The sequence below is a fragment of the Delphinus delphis genome, chromosome 8, assembly GCF_949987515.2.
Source record: "Delphinus delphis chromosome 8, mDelDel1.2, whole genome shotgun sequence".
In the NCBI taxonomy this organism is placed as follows: domain Eukaryota; kingdom Metazoa; phylum Chordata; class Mammalia; order Artiodactyla; family Delphinidae; genus Delphinus; species Delphinus delphis.
Genome location: NC_082690.1, coordinates 59,090,319 through 59,105,485, shown reverse-complemented (window position 1 = coordinate 59,105,485; position 15,167 = coordinate 59,090,319). Strand labels below are relative to the sequence as shown.

Below are 15,167 nucleotides of genomic sequence, written 5' to 3'. Positions count from 1 at the left end.
AAAGAACTATCAACATCAGTGAACTCTCCAGAACAATTCAAACTGTTTCAACTAGACTAAAAAGTTTAAAAAGTTGATGGAGAGCCAAAAGCCATACTATACCTGCATTGGTTCACCAACAAACCCAGGCAAACAGCCAAAATTATAGACCTTCCCTGCCAGGAAGACCAAGTAAAGTACACTCAGAAAACAAATTCAAAAAAAAGAAAACCCCAATAAATTCAGTGCTTTATTTCTCTAATAAAAATGCTTTAAAAGCCAAAATACTGTTCCTTCTTCACATGCTAAAAGTCACATTAAATCCATGCTTCATTCTAGAAGGATAATATGAATAACAGCTCCCATTCATTGATAGTAATATATGCCAAGCACTGTGCTAAGTTCTTTATATGAATTATCTCATTCAATCCTCACAACTACCTAGGAATTATGTACTATTATTGCTGTCCTTCCCTTTTTAAAGATTAAAAAAATGAGGTACAGTAAAGTAAAGTAACTTGCCCAACGTCTCACAGCTAGTATGGGGGAAAACAAGGGCAGCATAGATATATTACCTATTTCTGAAGAGATTATTGACAATCTAAGGAAAATTCATCCTATTAGATCTCTTCAATTCCTAAATATCCAAATTATTTAAATAGTTTCAAAGAGTCTATCATTAAGAAGATTGACCCTTTCCCCACAACAACAAATGGTGACCAGACCCTACCATGCACCAATCTACACAGTAGCCCAGGGGTGTTAGGTTGTATCCTACTCTGTAAAAACTGGTTCACTCATTTAGCACCAACTCAATTATTCAACAAAAATGTACTAAACCAGGCTTCCCTGGTGGCGCAGTGGTTGAGAGTCCGCCTGCCGATGCAGGGGACACGGGTTTGTGCCCCAGTCCGGGAAGATCCCACATGCCGCAGAGCAGCTGGGCCCGTGAGCCAAGGCCACTGAGCCTGCGCGTCCGGAGCCTGTGCTCTGCAACGGGAGAGACCACAACAGTGAGAGGCCCGCGTACCGCAAAAAAAAAAAAAAAAAAGTACTAAACCCTACTAGGTTCCAGGTATCAAGGATACAGAAATAATCAGTGACACACTGTCCTTGGAAGATAGCACAGAATATAGCAAAGACCATTCATAGGCTATGGAGGTAGCAAAGTCTGAGAATAAATCCCACCCTAGTCACTTACTGGCTGATGGGCCTGAGTAGGCACTACATCTCTGAGCCTAAGCTTTCTCATGTGTAAAATAAAATAATTATGGCCACCCTACAGTCTAATTGTGAGTATAAATAAGTTACCACACATAAAGGGCCTAGCACAATGCAGGCACACAATGAATGTTAATTCTCCTCCCCCCATAACTAAGGATCCAGGCTGTATAGGGGTGTTGGCTGAAAGGTAAAACAATGCTCATTATTATGACTTATTTAGCCAACCTCCTCCATCCCCCTCTGCCCAATCATAGTGAAAAACCAAAGTCATTACACAACAAGATCACTTGGCTGTGGCTTCATCTGCATCTTTTTCTTTTTCTGCGGCAAATGCTCCAGGTTAAGGGTAGGAAGACACAGAATCACTTTTATACATAGCTATGCACAGTTCTCTAAAGACTACTTCATGCCTTTCTTTCCACACAAGTGGTGGGACTTCCCTGGTGGTCCAGTGGGTAAGACTCCACGCTCCCAAGGCAGGGGGCCCGGATTCGATCCCTGGTAGGGGCACTAGATCCTGCATGCATGCCGCAACTAAAGATTCCTCACGCCATAACAAAGGATCCCACATGCTGCAACTAAGACCCAGCACAGCCAAAATAAATAAATAAATATTAAAACACACACACGCGCGCGCGTGCACACACACGTGCACAAGTGATAAAGAATAAGCATCAAACCCAATGTTTTTCTTTTTTTTTTTTGATGTGGACCATTTTTAAAGTCTTTATTGAATTTGTTACAACACTGCTTCTGTTTTATGTTTTGGTTTTTCGGCCACAAGGCATGTGGGATCTTAGTTCCCCAACCAAGAATCGAAACCGCACACCCTGCACTGGAAGGCGAAGTCTTAACCACTGGACCGCCAGGGAAGTCCCAAGCCCAATGATTTTCTAACATCCTGACAAAGCTGTAAAACTGCTCAACTCTAAAGTTCTACTAAGTGAAAGACCAACTGCATTCATGCTAGCTTTCAAAGCAGTATTTTTAGTAAAGGTTTAACAAATCCACCTATTCCTTCAATAAGCAATCAGTAAAGCCTGGAAACATAATTATACTAATAAATAAAACTATATCATATTGTATTGAATTAAGGCAGTGACATCAAACTGTAATAGTGTCATTGAATTCTACATAGCCATGCCAGAAAAAAAAAAAAAGAACTATTCTGAGGTCTTGCTGAAGCCACAAAAGTCTCAGTCCTTAACTACACATCTTTCTGCATAGCAAAGTACAAGAGTTATCTCAAGGAAAAGCACTTAGGCACTTGTGCAATTAAGTTGCAAGCTGAACTACCTGCTTTTTTTCATGAAACACCATTTTTACTTGAAAGAACAACTGCCAGACAAACTGATTATTCAGACTTGGATGTTTGGCAGACATTCTTTCAAAAATGAACAATGTGAGACTGTCACTTCAAGGAAAACAACTGTCAGTATTTGTTGCCAATGATAGAATTTGGGCTTTCAAGCAAAAACTAGAGAAGACTTGTCTGATGAAATGGGTAGAGATATTAACAAATGTGACTTTTTGATACGGTATAATAAAATATGTCAACATTTTAGAAGATCTGCGTAACTCAATGAACCAATGTTTTCAAAATGACCAAAGCATGATGACACAAAATTATGCATGAGTAGAAAATCCATTCAATGTACAAAACAGACCAATGGACTTTAGTGTAACAGAGTATGAAAGGCTCACTGATACGGTTTCAGATTCCACAAAATAATGGACCTCTAAAGAAACTACCAACTGACAAGTTTTGGTGTAGTATATAAAAAAAGAATATCCATAGTTATCTAAAAAGTCAATCAAGGGAATTCCCTGGCAGCCCAGTGGTTAGGACTCTGCGCTTCCACTGCCGGGGACCTGGGTTCAATCCCTGGTAGGGGAACTAGGATCCCACAAGCCTCTCGGTGCAGCCAAAAAAAAAGAAGTCAATTAAAACATTCCTCCTGGGACTTTCCTGGTGGCGAAGTGGTTAAGAATCCGCCTGTCAGGGCTTCCCTGGTGGCACAGTGGTTAAGAATCCGCCTGCCAATGTAAGGGACACGGGTTCGAGCCCTGATCCGGGAAGATCCCACATGCTGCGGAGCAACTAAGCTCGTGTGCCACAACTACTGAGCCTGCGCTCTAGAGCCCTCGTGCCACAAATACTAAAGCCTGCGTGCCTAGAGCCGGTGCTCTGCAGCAGAGAAGCCACCGCAATGAGAAGAGCAACAAAGAGTAACCTCTGCTCGCCGCAACTAGAGAAAGCCTGCGCACAGTAACGAAGACCCAACACAGCCATAAATAAATAAATAAATAGATAAATAGATTTATTTATTTAAAAAAAAAAATTCCTCCCTTTTCTAGCCACATATATGTGGGACTGGATTTTTTTAATATACCACCAACAAAACAACCAGTTGCAGCAGACTGAATGTAGAAGCAGATATGTATCCAGTCAGACAGTGAAGAGATTTGGAAAAATTTTAAATATTCTTCTATTTTGTGGAATATAGTTATTTTCATTAAAATATGCTAACATTTAATAAGTTTATTATTTTTAAATGCACAGTTTTAATTTTTAACACAGTAAATACTGGTACACACAACCCACAAACAAAAGCTCTTTGGGGTCTTTAATAGGAAGAGTGAAGACACCAAAATTTTTGAGAACTATTGCTATATAGCAATGAGAAGGATAAACTATTGCTACATACAAGAACATAAATGAACCTCACAAACAAAGCTGAGTGCAAAAGTCAGTCATACCTTATAAAAGTTCATAAGTAGGCAAAAATAATCTATGGTATTGGAAGTCAGCATATTCGTTACCCAACCAGGGACTGAATCCGGGCCACAGCAGTGAAAGCATCGAGTCCCAACCACTGGATTGCCAGGGAATTCCCAACGTTCCCTTTCTTGATCTGAGTGCTGGTTACACTTTTTGTGCACTTTTTCTTGTATATATACCTCAATACAATTTCTTTTTAATCTATATTTTCTAAAAAAAAAATACACCCATACACACACCTGCTTTAGGCTCACGTGAAGAAATTTTGTTAACACTGGTCAGGGTAGAAGTAGGGCATTTTTTTTTTTAAGACAGATTTTCAGGTGATTCTAATGTGTAGCCAAGCTACTGCTCACCTAAGTAGGTTGAAAAATACTGATCTAAGAATTTAAAACCAGGGAACTTTTATATACAACACAGTAAAAAGAACAAGGACTTTGGAGCAAGGCAGATCAGGTTTTTAATACAAGCTTCTCTTCTTTTACTATGTAACCAAATGCAAGCAAGCTACTTAATCCCTATAGGCCTCAGTTGCTTCAGCTTCCTCTTCTGTAAAATGGGCACAATACTCTAAACAGGGTAAATGTGAGGATTAAATTATATAAGGGAAAGAAAGCAGCCAGCATATTGCCTACCACAGATATTCAAATATTAAGTCCTTTCTGTCTTTCCACCTTCATCTCCTACTACTCCTAAGGCCAAAAATAAATTACCCTCTTGACTCTTGATTTCTTCATCCTTAAAATGAAAATAATGCTACATGACCAACCTATACACTGTAGATCAAATAAAACAGTATAATTATATTTGCAGAAGTATAAATAGTGTAACTATATTTACAGACAGGGATTTCTGCTACCAACTCAAAATAAAAGAGAGAGGACAACACATTAGAAAACTAAGATAGGGAGTTCCCTCGTGGCCTAGTGGTTAGGATTCCGGGCTTTCACTCCCATGGTCTGGGTTCAATCCCTGGTCAGGGAGCTGAGATCCCACAAACCTCGTGGTGCAGCCAAAAAAAACTAAAACAAAAACACAATACTTAAAAAAAAAAAAAAGAAAAGAGAACTAGGATATGTATATAAGGCTATAAAACAGAAGCTAGAAAATATGAGCATCAGCAGAAACTATCAAGCCTGAAGGACATGATCAGAAGCCAAATCGAGATTATAATCTCTAGTCAGCCAGGGATTGAAGCTTACTGTGAAAAATATATCAGCCCAGGGTTCCTTCAAAATGTCTGTATCTAAGAGAAAGCACAATCTATAATATCATAAAAATAGGCATATTCTGAAAGTACCCAGACACCTGCCTAAAAGGAAGAAGGTGGGGGAGCTGTATTGGAGCTTTATAAACCAAGATGTTTTCATAGCATCTTTATACAGAAATCGATGGCCTAGGGACTTCCCTGGTGGTGCAGTGGTTAAGACTCCACGCTCCCAATGCAGGGGACCCGGGTTCGATCCCTAGTCAAGGAACTAGATCCCACACGCATGCCACAACAGAGGACTCAACGAGCCACAACTGAGGAGCCTGCCTGCTGCAACTAAGACCCAGCACAAGCAAATAAATAAATAAATAAATTTTTTTAAAAAAAATCAATGGCCTATTTAACAAAATAAACTTTTAGATAAACAGTAGTTTGACAAAAAAGATTCTGTACAATTATTTTCAGTACTAAAGATATGCATAATTTCCTAAGGAATTAATTTCATAATAAATAAAACAAGAAAAATGAACTTGCTTTAGTCTCTTTGCTCTTCACTAGGCTACAACTTTAAGGGACTTCCCTGGCAGTTCAATGGTTAAGATGCCGTGCTTCCACTGCAGGGGGCTCGGTTCGGGGAACCCCGCAAGCCTCGCGGTGGCGGGGTTGGGGGTGGGGAGTCTACAACTTTAAGTCTGATTTCTGATAACGTACCAGGGATTGTCAAGCTATGGCACACCCATGGCCTGTTTCTGTATGGCTTGTGAGCTAAGAATAAAACATAGGAGGGGGGGAAGGGAGAAGATGGGGAGGAGAAAGAGAAGCAAAAAAAAATAATAGAGACTGTATGTGACCCACAAAGCCTAAAATATTTTTCTACAGAAAGCATTTGCCAATCCCTGAGCACACCATCTTGCTGTCTTCTACTTTTGAGCCTTGTGCTATACACCATCATCATCAAAGCCTTTATCAATTCAATTAAATTCTAAATTCCATTCTAAATAAATAAAAACCTACATCTGGAAAAACACCTATCACCTTACTCCTTGTTAGAACATGACATACTTTGTCATCTCTCCTTACTATGTTCACTTCAAAAATTAATCATTCACTACCTGCAAGGCACCCTCCAGGACCTAGGACTGTGTAAGATGACTAGAACACAGCCCCTGCCCCCAAGAAACTTACAGTTAAGTGAAGGAGCAGACAGAAACAGTCAATTTTCCTAAAACAGGGCAATATCAATATTATGACAGAGGCACACACTGGATACTCCCTGTGAACAAAATGGGGGCACTTATGACAACCTTAAGGATTCCGTAAGGTTCCTTAGGGGAGATGCGCTTAACCCAGAGGGATGAATAAAAGGAGAAACAGCATGAGCAAAGGTGTGAAACTGTAAAATATCTGTAGAAACTACATGCTACTCAGTATTACCAGTGATGGGAGATCAGGCAGAAGGAGTACATAACGACAGGTCATAGAAGGCCTAATATGTCATGCTAAGGAGCTTAAGACTGTATAGCCAATGAAGGGATTTAAGCAAGGGAGTGATGTGGACATATACACCACTGGGTAGATGTTCCGGCTGCTGGGTGGAAGACAGGTTTACTACATGGGTGATATACAAACTACTTAGGAGGCTACTGCCCTTGTCCAGGTAAGATTAGGGCCTGAACTAAGGGGATAACCGTAGGAAAGGGGAGATGAGTTTCAGAAATATTTAGAAGGATTTATTTTTGGCTATAGAGATAAGGGAGAAGAAAAGACTAATAGCACAGATTCATATCTTGAATGACTGGATGAACAGCAGTGCCTTTAAGTTAGGACAAAACTACAGGAAGAGATGACTTTAGCTTTTGAGGGAGATACAAAAGGGGAGAGGCCAGAAGAAGGAGATGGGGAAAATGAGTTGTTCTGGACCTACTGAATTTAAGGACCATCAAAATGGATGTATGCAGGTTGCCAGTAGACAGTGAGATATACAAGTCTAGAGCTCAGGAAAGAGGTCTGAGCTGGAGATAGGGATTTTGAGAGTCATCACCACACAGCAGCAGTTAAAGCCAATAGAGTGGGCAACACAACTCAAAGAAAGAAACTTAAAAAGTCCAGTGAGTCAAAGAGCCAACTCTAAGGAATATCAACATTTACTGAGAAAGCAGAAACAATAAAGATCTCTTCTTAAATATCAGGTAGTTTCAAAAGCTTCAAAAATCTCTTCCTGCTAAACAACAGACTGGAAAGAACAACCATGAAATACATTCACTAGTACAGCTCATCTAATGGACAAAGTAAAGATTAAGGAACTCAGTAGGCGGAGGGCTTTCCAGGTGGAAGGCACAACATATGGAAAGAATAAGGGCATAATAGTACAGCATGTCTTTTTTTAAAAGGGAGGGGAGAATCTCTCCCCTTATTTTTTTCTTTTTAATTCATTTATTTTATTTATTTTTGGCTGTTTTGGGTCTTTGTTGCTATGCGTGGGCTTTCTCTAGTTGCGGCGAACAGGGGACTACTCTTTGTTGTGGTGCACGGGCTTCTCATAGCAGTGGCTTCTCTTTGTTGCAGAGCACGGGCTCTAGGCGTGCGGGCTTCAGTAGTTGTGGCACACAGCTCAGTAGCTGTGGCTCGCGGGCTCTAGAGCGCAGGCTCAGTAGTTGTGGCGCACAGGCTTAGCTGCTCCGCAACATGTGGGATCTTCCCAGACCAGGACTCGAACCCGTGTCCCCTGCATTGGCAGGTGGATTCTTAACCACTGCGCCATCAGTGGTTAAGCCCCGGTTTATTTGGTTTTACAGTAGGCATATATGCTAGAAAGCCCTTAAAAAGAGGTACAAAGTAAGGCCTACAAGAACACTGGGAGGGAAAAATCAAGGAAGATTGTGCTGTTGACAGTCATGAAACATTCGTAACCTCTACTTCCCCAGTACATCCACATATCCTTCAGGTCTCAGCTCAAGCATTAACTCCCCCAAGCATCTCTCTCTTCCTTGCTCTCTCAGGCAGGTCAGGCCATGTCAACCTCCATCCTCCCCATGGCCCTTGCCCAGGTCCCCACCATAGCAATTATTCCATTATGCTACAGTTATGTGTGACATGTCTGACTCCACACTAGATTAACTATAAGCTCCTTAAGAGTAGGGAATTTTAATTTTTGTATCCCATACTCCCAGCACTCCCTGACTGTCATCTAATAACCACTCAATAGATACTTGTTGAACAGATGTCTTAAACATATCTGTCACACACCGACTACTAGCTCCTTGGTCTTGGAATGCGTTGAGGATTTACATTCTTTGTTTTGCTTTACTTATGATAATTTTAAAATAAATTTATATCCCAAATGTAAAATGAGTAAGGGGAGATATAGCAGCAGGAAAACACTGAATAATAAAATAATAGCCTGGAGGAAAAGTTAGCTGTAAACAATTCATAAGTAAAATAAAAATAACAACAGTAGTATTTACCATATTAAGCATCAACTACTTATGTGCCATTCAGTGTTCTGGGTTCTTTGCCCTTCTTATCTCATATAATCCATTAACAACCCAATAACTGAATATTATCTCTCTTTTACATATGCATAAATAATCCATCTCACTGTACTACTCTACCTTGTAATAAGTTACAGGTAGAAAACTAAGAGGGAAATGACTGTATTTGTCAGGATAGTGAAGAGCAAACGTTGTATACTGCATTCTCCACTTCAAAAAGCATCAATTGTTTCATTTTGAGCAAGCCAGCACAGTTAATGTAGAACCAGGTCCCATAAATTCACTAGGAGAAAGTCCTCTAGCACCCTCTCTGTCCCACTATATCCAACAATCTTCAAGTTTTAAGGGAGAAACTGTGAACTGATCTTCACGTATTCCTCCTCCACTGGGAGAAGAACCCTTTGGAAAGGCAATAAACCAAATATGACAAGCTTTTCACCTCTGTGTGGGGTGCCCTGATTTCATTTTTGTAAACTAGAGAGGGGGAAAAAAAAAAAACCCAACTAACATTTATATAGTGCTTTACAGTTTAAAGAGTATTTTCACATTTATTACCTCATTTGAGCCCCACTTTACAGGAGAGTAAACTGAAACTCTAACAGATTATTAATGCATTTGGATTTCACATCTCTTAGACAAAAAATTCTTGGGGTTTAGGTTGCTAAGCTTCTGATATGCATAACTAACGACTTCCTATTCATGGTCCACTCTGTACATCAGAGGACAGACCCTCCTGTACAATCAGGTGAGGACCAATGTACCAGGCTGCCTTTCTGCAAAAAGAAACATGCACAGAAATTCTGATCAGAAGAGTTACGTGACTTGCCAAAACATGACATGAAGCTCTAAGCTGGTATTAAAAGAATCAGTATCTAGTAAATAAAAAATCCGCCAATAAGAAAAAACTCTTAAGATGCTGTTCTTTCACAGCTCACAAAGGCTGCTACTACCCTCTCCCATTCCTACTTCCAAGTATGATTGATACACATCTGGATAATCTGATCATCCATAAATGCAAACTGGCTTCCTCTTGCCATCTAGACTACCCATATATGTATGTACACGCATACTTACAGACATATAATAAAGAATATATTTTTATATGTGTATATATAATATACATACAAATAAGTGCTGCTGAGTAATGGGACTATAGACAATAATACTGCTTCTTTTACTTTTTCTGTAATTTTCAATTTCTGCTATGAGCATGTTATTTTAATTAATGGTGGAAGAAATAAAGCTCTTTTAAAATTAAAAAATAAGGATAATAAATAAGAAAAAAGCAAGTCAGAAAAATACTTAACACTATGATTCTATTTATATAAAGTTATAAAGGTACAAAATATATTGTTTAGGATACATACTTGTTTGGTAAAACTATTTTTAAAAGCAAGGGAATGATTCACACAAAATTCAGGAAAGTGGTTACTTCTGAGGGAGAAGGACAGAGATTCAATCAGGCAGGGAATCACAAGAAGCTTTAAAGGTACTAAAAATCTCCTTTTTGTTAAACTGGGTAGCAAAAACATAGGTCTTCAATTTGCTATCATTCTTTAAATTAAAGATTTATACTATATGCACTTTTATACATATGGTTTATCTCACAATTTAAAAAGAAGATATAAACAGGGTTGAAGAATCAGAATTTCAGGGCTGTAACCCAAACTCTTCCACTCACTGCGTAATCTTAAGCAAGTCATTTTACCTCTCAGCAGTTTTTCTTCTTATTTGATAGATGAGGAAACTAACAACTAATATATGTTTAGTACTTTACTGTTTAAAGTTCCTAGACTAGGGACTTCCCTGGTGGCACAGTGGTTAAGACTCTGCGTTCCCAATGCAGGGGGCCTGGGTTGGTCCCTGGTCAGGGAACTAGATCCCACATGCATGCCAAAACTAAGAGTTCGCATGCCTCAATAAAGGCTCATGGGCTTAGTTGCGAGCTGCAACAAAGACCCGGCGGAACCAAATAAATAAATATATATTTTTTTAAGTTCCTAGACTATAGTACCAACATACTAATATGCAGATAAACTGTGAGATAATAATACAAAGTAATACCTCCTTACTAAATAATAGATCATAATACTAAGAACTCAACGGTAGGACACACAAGGCTATTCACATTCTAGTCTCTTCTATCTAATAATAATAACATCTAATATTTTTAATGTGTACAATGTAACACATTGTATTAAATGCTTACCATGGATTCTTTTGTTTAATCCTCAAAACAACCCTATGAGATTAGTTCTCTTATGCCCATTTTACAGATGAGACCACTGTGCCCAAGGTCACATAGGTAGTAGTAAATGGTGGACAAACTTCAGAACCCACACTCTTGACCACTACGTTAGTTTTGCCTCACTTTTCTCACGACATTTAAATCATCTATCTCTCCCATGACACTGAAAGTTCCTTGACAACTGTTTTTTGTTCACTTTTTAACAGTTTTAACTGTATTTAATTGTACAATTTAGTGGAAGTAAGTACATTCACAATGTGATGCAACCATTACCACTAAGTATGAAAGGTTTTTAATGACTACTAAAATCACTAGGTTATCAAGTGGTAGAAAAGGGATTTGAACTCAGGACTCTCAACCTCTAAATTAACAAGCTATTCATTCTACCAAGGTACCTGTCTACCAATACCTCCACTGCTCTCCCCTTCTCACCAGAATACTGGAAGAATCAAATGAGGTGAAGTTACTAAAACACTTTATATACATTTCTACTGCACAGGTGAACACAGCTGTGAGGGGGAAAAAGAAAATCCACCAAGACAATTCTCCCAAGCGATTACTTTCCATTTTGAGCTCTCAAAAGCTAGGGCTTTCATATAAATATCCCACCTCTAGATCAAGCCTGCAGATCCACAAAAGCAACGTCTGGACCCCAGAGTAAAGTTATGAGGAGAAATGCTTGCATTAGTTAGATTACTCTCTCATCAAATTATGGGTAACTGCTCAAACCTGATTTTTATTGCAATACGGAAAGCTTCCTCATAACAAAACACTTTCAATTCCAAGGATAAGTCCAACCTTCAATCATTCTGCCCATTTTGGAGCTACAATAAAAAAAAAAAAGATTCTTGGGACTTCCCTGGTGGCGCAGTGGTTGAGAGTCCGCCTGCCGATGCAGGGGACACGGGTTCGTGCCCCGGTCCAGGAAGATCCCACATGCCGCGGAGCGGCTGGGCCCGTGAGCCATGGCCGCTGGGCTTGCGTGTCCAGAGCCTGTGCTCCGTAACGGGAGAGGCCACAACAGTAAGAGGCCCGCGTACCGAAAAAGAAAAAAAGATTCTTAATATTGGGTATTTTCATGTGTTCAATTGTGAAGGCCAAGGAAAATGGTTTGTTTACAAGCTGAACCCTGAAGCTTGAACAAAAAAAGAATTATTTTGATCCCGTTGGTGCCTTACATCCCTCCCCATTTTTCCCCAATCTAAGCTCTAATCAACAGCCATTTCAGGTTTAACATATCACAGTTAATGCAATTAAGTCCAGAAAACTATTTTCCTAAAGATGTTTCCTCCATTAACACCCTTCTCTACTTTCCAGCATCACTCTTCTGCCATGAGAATGAGCATATCATTAAGCTTTAAATAAAATTTCTGATGAATAGATGGAAGTATTGTTTTTGTAGTTAATGGAATACGCTTACATCTCCTAAATAAAATAAAATAAAAATGATTCTTTATGTTTTTATCTACATCTGACAGAATTCTAACCACCTGAATTCCTTTAGAAGAAAATTCAATCTACAGAAATATAGTCCAATTATTTTAAATCTTATCAGGTAATGTCAAAAGAGAATCAAATGAAAATACCAAACTATCTCACCAATGAATATTTATGACATTTCCATATTTTCTGTCTTCTCTCTGTTTACATAAAACGGTGGTACCAAGATTCATCTCTGGATTATTAGCCTGCAATACAATGATGGGCCTAATTGCCTTGCAAACCAGGACACCAATAAATGGAGTCTTCAAGCAATCAATTTTAAGAGGAGGCGAAAAAAAAAGGCCTAAGCTCTTTCTGAATACATGCACGTTGCCTGACTGGGAAATAAATTCAGCCTTGTATTTTTCAGTCTCATTCATCAGTTCTCAAGCAAGGAATGCTCCCTTAACCACCTCAAGCTCATCAAATCTATTTAATACCAAATTCCAGGACTAATTTTTAAATGCACCTGGAGGAGAGAGGAAAGGAGAAGGCAGAGACGTCAAATAGAAAGACATTTATCACATTCCAGTTTCATCTTCTTCATCTTTAGTTACTGGAGTGGGGTTTTCTCCCCCAACTTTCTTTTTATAATACATGAATAATAGAAGATACTTTTCCCTCCTCAAAAAAAAAGAAAGAAGATACTTTCCCCTCCTCAATTCTACCTTAACTGAAGCCCCTCTCAACTTTACCCTTTGTGTTGGTTTACTTCCAAATATGATACTAATACAAGTGAAACAAACAAAAACTAACAGCTTAAGAAGTCCTCTAGAAAAGTCTTTTATGTACCTTCTCTCTCCCCAACCACAGCCTCCAAAGCTGTCCATTTAAGTCCAACCCCCAACCCTCTTGTGTCTCTTGGAGGCCATCTCAATCCTTCTTCAGAATCATCCAATCCACCTCTTCCCAGCACTGCTCACTGCCCCTCTCCATCCTCCCTGCCCCCTCCATATGAACAACCCCAGGTTTCCCACTCCTTAATTAGCCACATCTGCTACTTCACTATCAGCAACCACCTCTCCAGTCCTACCAGTTCATCTCAGACATTCTTGCTCCAAAACTCCCTCTGCCACCTTGGCCAAGGGACATTTTCTTCAAGATACCATCCCCCAACCTTGCTCACCACCTGCCACTATTCTTTCAGTAAGTCCAGCCCAGAAGCATCTTCTGTGCCCTCTGCCTTCACCCTGTACCCAGGAAGCCACCAGTGGTTCTAAGATCACTCTAAATCCCATCCCACTGTGCTCCCCCCCTTCCCCTCCCCGCCCAATTCCAATCCTTGTTCGCCCATTTTGGGCCTAACTTCTACTTTACCCCCTCCTGCCAGCTCACCCTCACACTCCCCTCATTCAAAGTCCCACCCCCCACCAGCTCCTATTCCAACCTCCATAAGCACTCCCCAGGAAAACCCCGAATTCTACCTCCTCTGCTCTCCTAACCCACGCTATTCCATAAAATCTCAACAAATTCCACCACCCCCAGATGGCAAGCGCCCACTTCAAGCTCAGGTCTCAGCCCATGCCAAGCCCCTCCTCACCCCCGGCTCCTACCACCTCTATCAGCCTGCCCTAGGTCCACCCCAAATTCCACCCTCCTGAATTAGTCACCCCCCAGGGTCCTATCCAACTCTGCAGTCGCACTCTCTATTACAATCAACCCCTTACCCCGCAACCCGGCCCAGATCCCAAGCTGTCAATTGCTCCAGGCCAACCCCAAATCCACCACCCTCAGTCAGTCCCCTCCCCCATTAAAAGCCATCCCACTCCAGTCTCAACATCCATTTCGCCCAAAACCATCCAAATTCCACCCCAACCCTACAACCCCACGCTCCTGCCCCAGATCGTTCCCATTAAAAGTCCCCTTCCCTTGTCTCTCCCCCCCAACCTGCTTGTGTCCCACCCTCACCCCACCCCCAGCCCGCGCCTGGACAAGTCTCCCCAGCCAGCCCGCCGTTCCATCGCGACCTCAACCCCCTTCCCCCAACCCGCGAAGGGGCTCCGCAGTCCCCACTCTCATTCTCCCCAGTACCACCGGCCCAGGCTCAGGGAGAGCGGACCGGGGTAGGGTGGGGGGGTGATCTCCTCACCGGCGAGCTGCTGCAGGCGAAAACGGCGGCGGCGGCAGCTGAAGCGGCGATGCCCTTGTCTTCTCTGAAGGCTACAGAGGCGACGCTCTCGCTCCCTCGCCCGTGTCCAGTAAGGTGGCGGATGGCGCGCAGGGACTGGGAGCCTCCTCCTTCTCAGCGACTCGGCTCTGAATCCTCTGCAGTAGCCGCCGAGGAGCCCGACGGGTGGGGGGAGGGGACGCTGGGCTGCGGGCTAGGGAGGAGGAGGCTGAGGGAAGGGGCGGGGGACCGCTGAGAAGGGCTGGGAAGGAGGAGCCAGCGCAGCGCCGCGACACGTCCCACAGCCTCAGCCCGCCGGGACCACAACTCCCGGCATGACCCACTCCGGTCCGCGCGCAGCCGGCGCCTCCCGGCGCGCGCCCGATGCGGAGGGACTAGTCCCTCCTTGGTCTCGGACAGTGGAATAAAGCCAACCATCCGCGGGTGGCTTTTGTAGACTCAAAGACCACAAAGGAGGCAAGTTAGGCACCACAGCGGCCCCATCCCCCAAGGGACGCTTTTAGCGGCGTCTCCGCCTTCTTTACGCGCGCGCACACCTCACCACACGGAGCCCCACCACCACCTCCCGCTGGACTACATTTCCCAGCATGCCCACAGACTCTCGCCCTCCTTCCGGACCCTTC

The 15,167-nt window shown here is 41.9% G+C and overlaps 1 protein-coding gene across 3 annotated transcripts in view; it reads right to left on the bottom strand.

The window, feature by feature from the left end:
• FAM168A (family with sequence similarity 168 member A) overlaps positions 1 to 14,692 on the bottom strand; it is a 194,931-nt gene extending 180,239 nt beyond the window's left edge. For all 3 annotated transcript variants that reach the window (XM_060018305.1, XM_060018306.1, XM_060018307.1), the window contains exon 1: positions 14,506 to 14,692. The gene's annotated coding sequence lies outside the window, so the exon portion shown is untranslated. The remainder of the gene's footprint in view (positions 1 to 14,505) is intronic.
• Positions 14,693 to 15,167: the final 475 nt, after the last annotated feature.